At 44.2% G+C, this 15,219-nt stretch overlaps 1 long non-coding RNA gene across 1 annotated transcript in view; it reads left to right on the plus strand.

Moving 5' to 3' along the window:
- Positions 1-15,219, plus strand: part of LOC309816134 — a 485,423-nt gene that overhangs the window by 52,121 nt on the left and 418,083 nt on the right. The window contains exon 3 of the long non-coding RNA XR_014295970.1: positions 14,755-14,851. This is a non-coding gene — a long non-coding RNA (uncharacterized lncRNA). The remainder of the gene's footprint in view (positions 1-14,754; positions 14,852-15,219) is intronic.

A 15,219-nucleotide genomic window follows, 5' to 3' on the forward strand; every position in this document is an offset into this window, starting at 1 on the left:
AAATGATTAAAACAAAAACAAAAACAACTCAGGTGTCATGTGAATTCTTCCAGTCATCAAGTTCAAAAGAGAAAAAAATCATTTGTTTCATTAAAGTCGGTGTTTCAGCCATAGCTCAACATGTCCCAGTAGTCAGGAGGCCACACGGCAGAGAACTCTGGTAAATGGTGTAGTAAGTTTGAACCTTGACCTCTATTAAATATTAGGGGAGAAGCCTTAGTGTGAGTTTTAGCAGGCCTTGTACAAAAGTATGATGAACATGCCAAAATGTATGCCCATTACAACGTAAATTCCACGAACGCAGCGACGTTTGTTCTGAATCTACAGTCTGAACATTGTCAGCTACTTTGTAGGTGCTCGATATTTGTTCAGTTAATGAATGAGGAAAAACTTTTTGAAAATTATGTTGCAATCCCCTCCAAAATTTCATAAAAATTTGTATTCAGAGCAGTTAACCTAAATCTGGCCTTAAAAGTAATTCAGGGAGACAAAAATTTGAAGTGTTAGAAAACCACTCAGTATTGCAATTTGTAATATTAATGTGGCATCGTCCTGTTACGATGAGCTCCATTTGTCTCCCCCCAGCCTCGCTTCAAGTTGGATCTTATCTTGGACTTTGTCTATCTAATATTCTGTGAATCTTATACAGTACAAATGTAGTTATCTTTTGTGACAGTATAGACTTACTGAAAATGGATTGTTCATCTTGCAATACAGAAAACATACTGTTGACCCTTTTTTCAAGAATGTCAAGGCAGAGGTTTAAGTGTCAGAAAGAGTTACTAATGACAGTGACAGAGGACAAACATTTCTTAGTAAATGAACTGATCGTTGGTTTCTTATTCACCACATTTCCGTCTAGGTTTTGATGTGATTGTCTCCCAAGGGTTTTAGCATTACTTTCATCAAGACTTCTTAAGTAGAGAAAAGAGGCTGTTTGAAGTAGATTACTTTTGTCAAATTCTCTATCTCCTTACTCCTCTCTGGCCTGAGATAAAAAGAAAAAAATTATTTGTTGAAATTTGGTAATTTCATCAAACATATTTATTCAACGACTGACTTGCACACTTTTTCCTAGCAGTGGATTGAAAAATTGATTTTCAAAGTGAAGTTGCTGAGTACATATCAAAACATAGAACGTGCGTCCCTTTGATATAGAAATCACAGAATAGGACCTTATAATTAGGAAATTCAAATAGAAAAGGTGAGTAGCATGTCAATGTTACTAAATTTTGTAAAAGTGAAATATTCAATAGGAATGTCTTTATATTTTAAGATAGTTACGTAATAACAGGTCCGTTAAAATGATGGCTTAAACTTAATGACAGAAGCATGTAACAGTTTAATGTATTTTAGGTAGGTACATCACATACCTTAATCAAACATGTATGTGTGTGTGTTAATGCATCCTGTCATCTGTAAAGGGATATTCACCCTTATGTAAACAGTGGCAAGATTTTCAGGGATTTTTTCCACATGTAACTTCCATATTTTAAATTTTTCATTGAGCATCAATTTTCCAGTAAAATACTGTTATTTTTATAGTAACATAGGTAGTAAAATAATGTAAAATATAATATTAAAAATTACTAAGAACATATTAATCCCTCACAGTGAGAAATCCTATCATCATGAGGTATACATATATATGGCCAAAATTAAGGAATAGACCTCTAGAAATCAGTTATAAAAAGAAAAAATGTATATGGTTATTCAAAGATACAGAATAGTAGTCAGTGTAACGGTATATTTATAATTAATGCATTTGAAGTTTAGGATAAATCCATGCAGCCCAGAATATTCTGTTTTAATTCCAACAGTAGAAATTTACACATCCTAGTTCTCCTCATCAGGCTTCCTTACTGGGTGAATGGATGGATAGCTCGGGGTACCGGCTTGTCCTTTCAAGTGCTTGGTCTGACTGGAGAAGTAGCTGGGTCGTTCCAGACACTATGACACAGAGAACCATTAGCTGTGGGAAAAAAGGAATTTACCCCCCAAAAAACTTTTTTAAATTGTTTACAAAGTAACAGTGATTGGGCAAATCCTGAAGATAGAGAGTGGAAATAGGTAAGTTTTAGAGGTAAAATTTATCAACGATTCCCTAAGGAAAAATGTGCATAGGGAAGAAACCTCGACTGATGGGAACAAGTTGTTAAGGAGGAGGTTTGCATACCATTTCCTACTTCTTAGTCATTTCACTGATGTTTAACACTTACTTGGTTAAAGGGCTTTACTCAGCAAAAGATGTATTTAATGTGAGAGGCAGGTTTCCAAGATTGGTTTCCTAGACCACACCTTCACATGTGTATGTGAAGTCCATGCTACCTCAAATTGCATTGCATTAGATGTCAGAAATCCTAGGGCTTTCTTGTTTGGTTTGGTTTGGTAGCTATCAAACCACCAACTCTCAAGGTAATTTGTAGTTTAGTGAGTTAAGTCAAGGGCTGGAAAACTACCTCCTGTGAGCCCAACCTGGTTCGTTGCCTTTAAAGCTTTATTGGAACATAAAAGCTCTTTATTGGCCCATCCATTTATTTACCATCTTTGAGTGTTTCCCATTGTGCTGACAGTGTTCAGTGGTTGTGACGAGCACTGATGGCCCACAAAACCTAAAATATTTACTTTCTGGCCCTTGAGAGAAAAAGTCTGTTGATCCCTGTTGTAAGCCCAAAAGGTTTGTCTCTGTAAGTGAAAGACCACAAGTAGAGCAGAACTTAGACTTGGTTCAGTGAGGATTCCAGAGAGGTTTCCTTTTTGATTCTCATATCTGCCCTTCTGGTTGACCTTGTTCTTTAGTTTGGTTCAAAGACAGTGGTAGCAACTAGGGACTACCTGTTTCTTTCTTCACATTCAATGAAAGAGCTGCTCTTCCATTCTTAGTGTTGAGTAGTTCACAACTCACTCCCAGTGCATGGCTTCCTCTAACCTTGACTCCCACCTATGCTAAAGACTAAATCTTTAGCTTTGTATCCGGTTCCATTGGCCTTTGTAGGGCCTTCAGTTTCAACTCCCAGTTGATAGCTTGAGCTCGAAATCTATTTTTAGCGTTGGGGATTTTCTGTCTTAGCTTTGGGCTTGGCTACATAGCAACACTTTGGGGGACTTGTTATAATCAGCATTTCTATCTTTCTTTCCTTCCTTTCTATTTATTTATTTTTTTAAGGGGATCCAAAGTCAAATTCAGTCAGTGGCTGAATGACAACACATTGATTCACAACCTTGTAGATTCTCTTATGTCCTAGGGCATCAGTGGGAAGGAGTAGAATCCTGGAAATTTGAGGTGGAAATATATGGGCAGATTCCAACAAAGCTGAGGCCTGTGACCTCTGACCTGTGACCTCTTAGTTGAGCCTGCTGTGCTATTAGAAGGAAGTCTGCCTCTACTCTGAGATAGTTTCCTTGCAGGGGTCTGTGGATCCTCAAGACTTGCCTCCACTACCTCTCGTTTTTCCAGACCTAGTAATCAGACTAGAGTCCTTGAAATGGGGACGGGAGCAGGGAAGGGGTGGGTACCCACCGGGTATAAAGGATGACCATGAGGAGACACTATCTGCTAAAATAAGGAATTTTATAATTTATATCAATAGAAACCTGAGAAATAATGTGTGTGGATTTTGTAGGTATTGAAGCAGGTGGGAGTAATGTAATATTGGGTTAGGCTGGATTTGTTGATACGAGTGCATTCAACACCCATTCCAGACTCAGCGTGTTAGCTTGGCTACCTGGGAATGCCTTCAACAGTTTGCTCAAATGACTGAAACCTGTACCCAAAGTGAGCGTATGCTAAAGTCAAAATGCCAGGACTTTCTAAGTATGTTGTAGCAAAATTTCTTGGCGTTGGCATGACTGACATTTTGAACTGGATAGCTCTTTGTTGTTGGGAGCTGTCCTGTGCAATGTAAGATGGGCCAGTGGCACATACTCTTCCCTGCCACCCTAGTTGTAACAATCAAAAGTGCCTTGAAGGCTTCCCTGGTGGCGCAGTGATGGAGAGTCCGCCTGCCGATGCAGGGGACACGGGTTTGTGCCCCGGTCCGGGAAGATCCCACATGCCGCGGGGCAGCTGGGCCCATGAGCCATGGCCGCTGAGCCTGCGCGTCCGGAGCCTGTGCTCCGCAACGGAAGAGACCACAGCAGTGAGAGGCCCGCGTACCAAAAAAAAAAAAAAAAGTGCCTTGATACATCCGTATGCACCAGCCACGTGGGGCTCATTCATAACACAGCTCCTTAAAGAAAAAAGTCTCAAGGGGCATCCCTGGTGGCACAGTGGTTGAGAGTCCGCCTGCCGATGCAGGGGACATGGGTCCGTGCCAGGGCCCGGGAAGATCCCACATGCCGTGGAGCAGCTAGGCCCGTGAGCCACGGCCACTGAGCCTGTGCGGAGCCTGTGTGGAGCTTGTGCTCCACAACGGGAGAGGCCACAACAGTGAGAGCCCCGCGTACCACAAAAAAAAAAAAAAAAAAAAAAGTCTCAAGACACTGCCACATATTTCCTGGGAGGGGGGACCAAAAGTGTCCCCAGCTGAGAACCACCACTGTAGAAGGTTTACAAAGGCATAGGAATGCCAGACCACTGGAGTGGATTTATCACATAAGATCTGCTCACCCAAACCCCCTATGTGCCCTGGGAGGGCTCAGAGGACACTTGCTTTGCCAGAGGTTTAAGAAACGTATTGGTGAGGGGAGCGTTAGCAGTCTTGGAATGCTCTATAGCTGCTCTTCTCTGCAGGCCAGGAATGAGAGGGAAATTATGTCATCATAATGGGCTCCCTAAATTCAGTGAGGCTAATGGGATTGTGGGGCATCATGGGTCAAGTGGAAACACTTCATTGGCAGAGATAAAGTGAGCGTGTTGTTCACAATGAACAGCAAAATGAAAGGGCTCATTAGAATGCTTTGATACACAGAGATTTTTTATATTTGCTCATGTGCTATCTCTAGGGCTGAAATAAATGGGAAGTCTACTAATACCCTACTTGATTTGAATCAGGAGAAAAGCTCTAGGTCTGATGAACATGTCTGACCGGAATCAACATGGGAGTTGTGCTCCCTCAGCCAATTCGATAACATGAGTCAGTTCCCATTTCCAGAGCATCTTGAATGAAGGGCAGGCCGGGTCCCCTTGAGGGAGGATATACCCTGGTTTACTACCAACTATCCCGAGGGTGCTTTCTTCTCCCTGGAAGGGATAAAACAACTGAGGTAGAACAGGAAGAGACAAGAAGCACTCCAAGCTCTGCTGGTCAGGGTTACCCTCCAGCATTGCCTTAATGCTCAGAGCCACACACACCACAGTGAGCTTGGCTCCAGATCAACTACCACGCAACGAAGGTTCTGGAACATTTCCATATCTCGGGGGACCTCATTTCCACGTGACTCTCTTTCATATTCCCCTTTGTCACAGAAGGCTAGGTCCAGTGGTCCGGGTGAGATCTCAGCTCAGGCCCAAGGCTCTCAGACCTCAAAGTTCTGGTCCTGCAAGGGCCCCTGTCCTCGCTTGAGACCACTCCTGGCTCTCTCTGCCGAGAAGGAGCTGCTGGCAGTACGTCCTCTAAGAGTTGAGGTCCATCGTGCAGACCCTGAGAAAACTCCTAGGAAAAGGCTCCACATTCTTGTTGAAGTCAACAGAGCTCAATTCCTTTGGAAGTGCTGGGTGTGTCCCAAGTTGATGCAACTTCAGAGCCATTAGGTCAACCAGCACATGTGTGCGGCTCCTTCCCTTAGACACCTCTGGGCCCTCGTGACATAGGCTCAGAAGACTGCCAGCCTCAAGCCTTACCTCTTCCAAGACCACACTGTCTCCAGGATCTTCTGTCCCATGAATCTCAGTTGCTGTGTGGAAATCAAAAGAGAGGAAAGAGCCTGCCTACGGGGTCTCCTTGGGCTGGGGCCTTCTTGCTTCTCTTCCTCCTCCTCCTCGTCCTCCTCGTCCTCCTTGTCCTCCTCCTCGGGGTGATTTCGGATTCCACATTGCCCATCCACTGGGCCATGTTGAGATGAAAGATACGGCAGCTGAAGCCCTCCAGGACGCCGCCCTTCACGTGCTGCTGGAGGACCTCCAAGGTGGGGAAGACCCGGCAGCAGGCCATGCACCTGAAGCCAGTCTCCATGGTCACCATCCAGTCCGGTGTCTTGGCCCTGGGTGTCTCCTCGACGGCAGGTGACCCTGATGGGCTGCCTGGCTCTGCACTTTCCTCATACTCTTTCTCCTCCCCAGTGGGCTCACTGTCAGACAGGAGGTTTTCGGTGAACACATCAGAGGGGTAAGTGTCGACTGTGCACGCATCCTCAGGAAGGGTCACTTCTTCTATCGTCAGCTGCTTTTCAGGCAACTCCAAGGGTTTCTTTGTCTTCCAGGAGACAGCTACACCCTTGTTCACTTGTACCTGCATGTAGTATATTTTCATGCCCCTTTCCTCTTTGTCTGTGTGCAGATCGTTCTTACAGGGTGAAGAGGGAGAGGAGGAGACACAGTGTGATGGGGGAGCGGTCACCCCTTCTTCCTGAACCTGGGCTTGGGGTGCGGTAGGCTGGGCAGTGTCTCGATGTGATCTCCGGATTCCTGAAAAAGGATATTAAAAACATAATAACATGCATGGGCCATGCCAGAAGCTGAGGGAGCAGGTGTGGTAGACGAGAGAGGGACATTTGCATGACGTAGCTATGTCGTGAGCTTGGTGTCTGTTGGCCGTAGAAGGCAGTGGTGTATCTGGTGTCATCTGTGGGCTTTTTTCTGCGTGTTGGGGGATACTGGAGCGGTGTCTGTATACACGGGTGTGGAGTACAGTGGTGAGGACTCTGGTATGTGAGGGATGCGGATGGATGCGTGTATGATGAGGAGTGTGAGTTTGGGAATACCGGTGGTGCATTCCTTGTGGAATGAGGCGGTGGTGCAGGAGGAGAGTACTGTGGATCACGTGCTTGGGGTTCATGTGTGCACTGAGAAGGGCTGTGCCTGGAGGGCGCATGTGTGTGTGAGCTGTGTGGACCTGAGCTGGATGGTGCTGTTCTCAGGCTGGAGGTCTGTGATGCAGAACTCTGTCCTTCTCTGGAAGCAAAGGCAAAGAGAAAGCCTACATTTTCCTCTGAAGATGCTTAATCTGGTCACTCTTCCCTCCACCTCAAGTCCAGACCTTTCCGGCCCCTGCTCCTTGACTTCCCCACCATGGTAATAACAGGATTCACACCCGCCACCCACCCCTGACTCAGCTGGGATCCACGCCCTTGTAACAGCTCAGCTATCCTGCCCAGGCTCCTCCACAGAGCCCTCATCACCTCTGATGACCCTGGGTTTCCTCTCAGCCACCCTGGGATCTGTGTGCCTCCTGCCTCACAGCCAAGCACCCCCTCACCTGAGGAGCCCCGCGCCCTTACCGGCGTAGATGAGCTTGCGCGGAGAAGAAGCACAGGAGAAGTGTTTAGGGGCAGAGGAGACCTCCCCTGCCCCTGGGCTGCAGCCTTGGGCCACCACAGTGGATCCAAGGTGAGGGGGATCCTCTTGTGACTTCGAGATTCCTGAGGGAGGAATGAAAGGCTCAGGGTGGGTTCATCAGTCCTCTGTCCACAAATATTTACTGAGTGTGTGACACGTGTCAGGTGCAGTGAATACACACAGTTGAGAGTGTGGTTCCCAGTGTATACTCCAGGATTTAATTCCAATCAGTACTTACTCTGTCACTGTCTTGTTGGTAATGTAGGCCTCGGTGGTGACTGTGAGTATGTGGGAAGAGTGAGTGATGTGTATCAGTTAAGTCTGTGGTAAGTGTGGGTTTAGCATGGGGAGCACGGTACAGATGTGTCTTCTCTGTGTCTGTGGCCTTTGTGTGCATGGTTTCTGTTCACAAGTCTGGAATTCTGGGACATGTAACTTTTCCTCATTACATGGTGTGGCTTGTATTTATGGTGTGTGTTCATTCATTCATTCACCAAGATTCAGTAAGCAGCTACTCCTGTGTATCTGGCACTCTTGCATTGTTCTAGTTTATGGTAATGCTGCACATTCTAGTAGTGGAAGACACAGACTAAACAAAAATACAATAAATATATAATACCTGAGCTGGTGGTAAGTATATAAGGGTTGCCAGACTAAGCGAAGAAAAATACAGGGCACCCAGTTAAATTTCAGTTTCAGATAAAGCCAGAATAATTTTGTAGTGTAAGTATTCCCATGCAGTATTTGGTCTTACTTACTTTTAGTGTAAGTATGGCCCGTACAATCTTTGGGACATACGGATACTGAAAAATTACTTGTTGTTTATCTGGAATTCAAATTGAACTGGATAGCCCATATTTTCTCTGGCAACCCTGACATGGGTTACTGAGACTGTGGTTTTCTGTGGTTTGTACAAAGCGGGTCTGGCATTACTCAAGAATGTGTTATAAGTGTGGTGTGTATGACACGTGACTGGTTCTTATAGAGGTATTTAGCGATGGCTGAAGTTAGCTGTGTTTGTGCGAGAGTTGATCAGATACATATATATATATAGTGTGTGTGTGTGTGTGTCCTATATATATAGTGTGTGTGTCTATATACATATCTCATCTCCAGCGTTTGGTGTTGGAGGACAGGATGGTGGTACAGATGGGTTGTATGAGAACATAGTACAGGAGGGATGCGTGTATATACCTCCATGTGCTGTGTGTGGTTTACTAAGGAACTTATATGTGGGGTGTGTGATATTTTTGCTGTATCAGAGTGTACATGGGTGTATGAGTTACTGTCTCATAAAACACCCCTAACAAGAGTTCTGTATACACTCTTACATACACCGAGTGTCAGCCAGGTCCAGGCAGGGTGACAAGAACTTTACCACGCAGACTTTATATCTGATAAGCACTCTACCCGCATTCCTCCTGCTCATCTCTGCACTACGACATACACACACACACAGACACAGTCACACACACACAGACACAGGAACATAGAGCAAAATATTCTGAATGGTTAGGGGCAGTCATTGCCTTCCCCAGCCTGTCCCAGCCACTGCCTGAAAATCTGCCTGCTGTCTAGACCTCCATTGCCAGGGCCCACCCTACAGTCTCCAGTGTCCTGGGCCTGGTAGGAGCTACTGGGCTCTAATCTGGGGCAGAGATGTGTAGCTGGAACTCTGGGGTGACCACACCCGCCCAGGGCAAGCTACTCGCCTACATTAAATGCACGCAGGCACCCCTTGACCCGTGGCTCTCAGATCTCCCCACAGGACCCTGAGGACATTTCTCACCCCCGCCCACGTGGTCTCAGTCTCTGGAAAACCCTTCCCTTCCCTTGATTTCCTTTGGACAATTCTTCCTGTTGAAGGAATAAAACCTCCTTGCTTTCAATATGACACCATCCCTAGACAAACAATCTTCTTTCGAACTGCATTCCACTTCTCAAGATACTTTTCAACAGGGCCTCCAACTCATGGGGCTTCTCTTTCCACTTTGGTAAAAGAGGCCAAGCAACTCATAGGTCTCTCTCAGCATCCTTGCATCCTTCACATCCCTCAACTCATGACCCCAGGGAAAGATCCAAGAGCATAAGAGAGAAATCGGGGACTGAGAAAAGCTGCACCTCTAGGTCTGTGCAAGCAGGATGCAGCCTGCTGTGAGTCCGACAAAGCTCCAGGCCCGGCAGCCCCAGGAGAGAGTCCCCAGACCAGCGGAGCTGACCTCCCATCTCCCAGGGGGCATCTGGCCGCTCTGTGCCATCTCACACCACAGGGACCCTCCGGATGGATACGGCAGCATCAGTGAGACGAGGTCTCTCGCTCCCTGCTTCACAGGTGACACGTTCTCAGTCCCCCCCATCCTAGAGAAGGTTTAGTTTGGCAGAAACACATGTGCCCCAGCAAGTTGCCCCCACATACCTCCTCCGTTCTCGGCAGTTTCCTGGGACTCTTCATTTTCCAGATGTTTCCTCTTTTGTCGCCGTTCCATCGTACCAACTAGAAGTTTCCCTTAGAAGATGCCTCAAGAGATGTCCAACTCCCCCTCTTCCCTACAGGTTGGCCCTTGTTGCCTCTTGGGCAATCTGTTGAAATGATTCAATACAAACAAAAATAGTCAAGTCTCCTAAATTGCTGAAAAACTTGTACCACTTAGTGAACCAGCAGTACTGCCTAGTGCTCACAGGGCTGTTTAGTTTACAAGGTTGCCAGGCGCACAGCAGGATTTTGTGACCTCAATGATGACATCAGAGCATTCTGTGGACCTAAGTTCAGTACAGTCTCTGCAATAGCACAGGCCCCGTTTTCAAGAACAATTCCTGTTTCCCAGCCGAAGGTTTCCCGTGAAAGGGAAAGGTTCATACCATATCTATTATAAGTTGTATCATACCATATCTATTATAAAATGAACATTTTGATTGGAGATCTTTTAATGTCTTTTCTAGAGAGATTTAATATGAATATTTTAAATGGTCTCCAGTTTCCCTGTGGATTATTGACATTTTAAACACTGCACTTCAATTTTCCCTCAATATGTGTAATTTTGTCACAGCTATTTCTGTACTTAAAGATGAGTAACTATATAATTCATTTCTTCAATTTTTTCCCATCTCTTTCCAAGGTACTGAATTTGATTGTGTCTTACGAATGAGTGAAAAATGCGAGTCCTTGAGTCAGGACATTGGGCCCTTTACCAAGTAACTCAACCTGTCTGGGCTTCAGCTTCTGTCTGTGCGATCGAGAGGCTTGGCCTAGTTGACTTTTCAAATGCTGTGTTTCTTTGATTCACTCTCACGTACTGATCTGCTACTTAGGAAGAGGTCGTGTTCTCATAAAGTAAGAACAGTCGTTTTCTAAACCTTGGGTTGGACGGAGTTTAAGTGGTCGTACTCAGTTTGTCAGTTTTAATTACTTTTATGTATGCTTAGTTCTAAGTAATTTATATGGCTCTTGTGACAATTTTTAGATCTTCTTTTTTTCTTATTTTCTTTTACAGTTTCTAATTTGCTATCGCCAGTATAGAGGAGCGTGATTGACTTTTAAAATTTATTGATCTTGTATGTGTGTGCCTTGTTGAACCGTCTTATTAGTTCCTGCTAGTTTATCTGTGGGTTCTTTTGGGTTTCCTAGATAAATGAACATATTAAATGTAAATAATGTGTTCATTGGATAAAGTTTATTTTCTTGCATCTATATATATAGAAGCAATATGTTGAATTTATTTAAATATTTAAATACTTACATACCTGTTATCATAATCTAAGATTCTTTATCTTATTTTCGTTCAAACAATATTATGTTTTCAAGATTTATTGACATCAGTCCATATAGATGTAGGTCTTTGATTTTTGACTGTTTGGTATTATTTCATCACATTCGTATAGCATCATTTATTTTCCATTCAAGCATTATTGGACAATTGGATTGTTTCCCTCCCTTCTCTAAAACAAGCAATGTTTCCTAGAATATCCCTGAAGATGTCTGACAGTCGAGAAGGGCCAGGCTGCCCAAAGGTTCCTACTTGCTTTTAGCCACGTTTCAACAGGCCATCTCCAGCCAGCAATTTGAAGCACTGATGAAATGAAAACTCCCCCAAGTGTGGAGATCTTAGGAGCTTCCTAGAAGGTGGGAGGTTCATGATAGGCATCCTGCTGGGATCCCAGGGGAGTCTGAGCTGGCCTGAAGCTCATCTTCCTCCTCCACCTCTCAAGAGAAATGTGGAGGAAAGAAGACTTCAAAAACTGTGAGTAGGCAGAGGGAGAGAGATTGAGGTCCGAAGCTGCAACTGAGGTCTTGGAGTGGGCTGTGAGGTCGCAGAGCCTGTAGAGAGCCAGGCTCTGCCTTCTGAGCACTTCTCCCCTAAGTTTGCTCATCATTCAGGTGATAGCAGGCATATAGAGCCAACTCGGCCCACACTGTCACAGAAAGCCTTATCAGAATCTCTTTTCTTCATACACTCTTGTGTCTGTTACTTGGTTATTGCCTTTGGTACTGCACTGATGTGAACCACAGTCACCAGGGGATGGAGGACACTAGTGACCCATCTTGCTCTGTGGCCTCAGTCCACAGCTTGAGGGTAAGGGAAGAGGCCAAATGAAGGTCAAGAAGGAAAGATGGAGTTTGAAGAGAAGACCTGAGTTAAGGGTGTCTTCTCAAGTCTTGATGACTGAAATGTAGCTCCAGTACCTGAAGTCCTGCTTGTTCTCAAGGCTGACCACGGGGCTGGGTGCACTCAGTGAAGGAATCGTATACAGTTATTATTTCCTTGCTTGCTCACACTTGCCCTCCTCTGATACACACTCTGCAAGACTGATCTTCCCCTGAAACAACTTTCCACCTGCCACTGTCATCTCATGAACATTTGCTTCCCCTTCCTAGTGTCCCCCTAGAATGCCATTGCAGCCAGTTCATAATTTGATAATCATGCTTCTTACCATAGTCTCAGCAACTTCTGAGAAATTTTATTCACTTTATTCCATAGTCTTCACCCATCAATAATCTTCCTTAACTTCCTAGCTGCAGGTTAACCCATTCGGAATCATTTCTTTTGCTTTCTCTTCTTTGGCAAATCCTTTCTATCTTTTAAGGTCTTTTTCTTGTCTCTCTACCATCCTGCCTTCCTGAACTTCTTTTTTTTCCGTTTAAGTAACCTTTCAATCTCCTTCCCCAATTTCCTCATAAACATTTATAATTTATTCCTCACAAGTTAGACAGCGGTTTATGAATGGCCAGGCATAATGGACTCAGAATGAGTTGGCACCCCCGAGGTACCTGTCTTGCTGGGGAGCCACAGGTGAAGGGCTGTCCGCTGGACACATGTTTGCATGGAGTCAGGCTGAGTGGCCTCAGGGTGTTTGCTCTGCACTTGTGTGTGTTTCTCCCTAGTTGGTTTCCTTGTCCAGCCACCTGTGACCTCCCTCCATCCAGCCCAGGGAATCCTGCTCATCACAGGGGTAGGATGTTTGTCTCATTTTCCATCACATCCTTTCCCCAAAGTTTGGTTGTGAGTTGTTCCCATTCCAAAGACCTTTCCTCTTTGAAGAGAAAAGAGAAAATCTTTTCTCTCCTTTTCTCTCACTTCACTTCTGCTCTATTATCTCCTCCATCCAGAAGGGCCCACTGACTCAAATGGGTGTAGATCTGAAGATGGCAAGAAATGCCAGCAATTCTGAGATAATAATACGGATGGATCAGGAAAACTTGAAAACCTTTATCCCGCCACGTTTAAAAAAAATTGCACTTCCAGTGTATTCAGAGTCTCTGTGTAGAAACACAAATGATGTAGAAATTGAATGACACTCAAGTTTTGCTTTCCTCCTTTCCTGATTTATTCTATTCCTCAAAGTTAACATGATGAACTATTTGTTATGTAAACTTTCAGACATTTTCTACACATGCACACTTTTCTTTTTTTCACATAAGAGTGTGAACTAGGTCACTTTCAACATGCTGTGATTCTGTGATTCACTGTCTCCCACCGGGTCATCCACTGATAAAGTCATCTGTTTCATGGAGAAATATTTTCAATAGCTAATAGCCAATGTCTGTGGAGTGCTTACGCTGTGTCGGTTTCTTCTAACTACGTTACAGTTAATTTGTACAACATACCCATGGACTAGGTACAATGATAACCCCCAAGTGACAGATAAGTGCAGATAAGTACAAATAAATACAGAGGCCAAGTGACTTTCCCAAGACACTGGAGCAAATCAAAATCCATGCCTCTGTACTCATTTTGCTCTACTGCCTCTGTCTGGGAAGCTTTATGATTTGGCAACTAAAACCTTAAATATCATGTTCCATTTTCATATCTGTGACACAAGCGTGGGACTGTGATACGGGGTAACTAACCTGAGTACTTTTGAAAACCCTTATGCACCTGGATGAAAGTAAGCCAGGGACTGCAAGCCATAGATTTAAGATTTCCTACCAACTTTTAAAAATAGCTTCTTGAATGCAATTTATGTAATGTCAAGGCTAGGATGTAGTCCAAATAGTAACAGAAAAATGAAGATATGCAGAAAAATACTTAAAGTTGACAAGTATTGGGACTGTGGTATTTTTGGGGCCAGTGTGAGGACCACAGGAAAACTTGCTGTTTCCATCCCAATGGGAAGAGCTCTGTGTTGCAACTGCCAAGGTCCCTGGGGCAGCATGTGTGCTCACTGCTTAGTAAAGAAGCATCCTCAGTTTGATAGAATCATATGGGAGCCTTACATTTGGTTAGCAGTTCTACATTCTTGATGTAATAATATTTTCAGGGTGTGGGAGGGTATCAAGCTCTGAAAATACCCTTGGAGAGATTTGCTTATTAAGTTTGGCTTTTTCAATCTCCCTAATACTTCTTTACTAAGCACCAGGCGGCTTCTTCGCTTGTCAGAATCATGTTGTTTTTCCCTTGTCGAATGAACTTCCAAATACTTTTGGATGAGCTATTAAGTTTGGAAAAAAATATACATCTCTTTAAAATAAGGAAGATAATTACAATGACAAGTAGAAAAGACTCTAAAATGGAGAATATATGCCATTACAGGCAATTAATGGGAGTGGGAAGCTCGGGCTCACTGTCCAGGACATAGAAATAAAAGCTGAGGATGCTCTGAGGCATCTCTTGGATCTCTATAAGCCTCCATCATTTCTGATGAGTAGGGTTGACAGGTAAAATATAGGCTGTTCAGTTAAATATAAATGTCAGAAAAACAACGAGTACATTTTGAAGATAAGTATGCCCCAAATACTACATAGGATCTACTTATACTAAAAGTGATGACTTACTATTCATGTGAAGTTCAAGTTTAACTGGGTATCCTGTATTTTTATTTAGTAAATCTGACAGCCCTACTGATGATCCACAATGGAGGCAGTTCAGGAACGGTACATGCTGGCTCTCGGACAGTCAGAAATGGCTCCAGCAGATCCAGGTACAGTATGAATTTCTTTTTGGATGTAGCTCAGAAGCCATGGCCAGCCCTTGACTGCAAGTACTGCCTCGGGTTTCCCTGAGGTGGGGTAAACCTTCCTCTTAATGGCCTTTTGGTAAGTCTGGAAGACCATATCCAAGGGGAGCCCCAAAGTCAGTTTCATCCTCACAACCATGTTTCCAATTCCTGGAATTGGCTGCATGTGACTCACAAGAGATGAGGAGGTTTGTGAAAATTGGGAGTGTCATAACTTGAACCCTTTGTAGGTAAAGTTTTGCTGTTGTGAGAGTTTTAACAGGAGCAGTGTGAAAGACTCCAGGTCCCCAGGTAGATAGAAATAATCCTCTTATACTTCTGTGTGTGACAAG

This window comes from Mesoplodon mirus (genome assembly GCF_964341445.2).
Source record: "Mesoplodon mirus genome assembly, contig: SUPER_14_unloc_2, whole genome shotgun sequence".
NCBI classification, from domain to species: Eukaryota; Metazoa; Chordata; class Mammalia; order Artiodactyla; family Ziphiidae; genus Mesoplodon; species Mesoplodon mirus.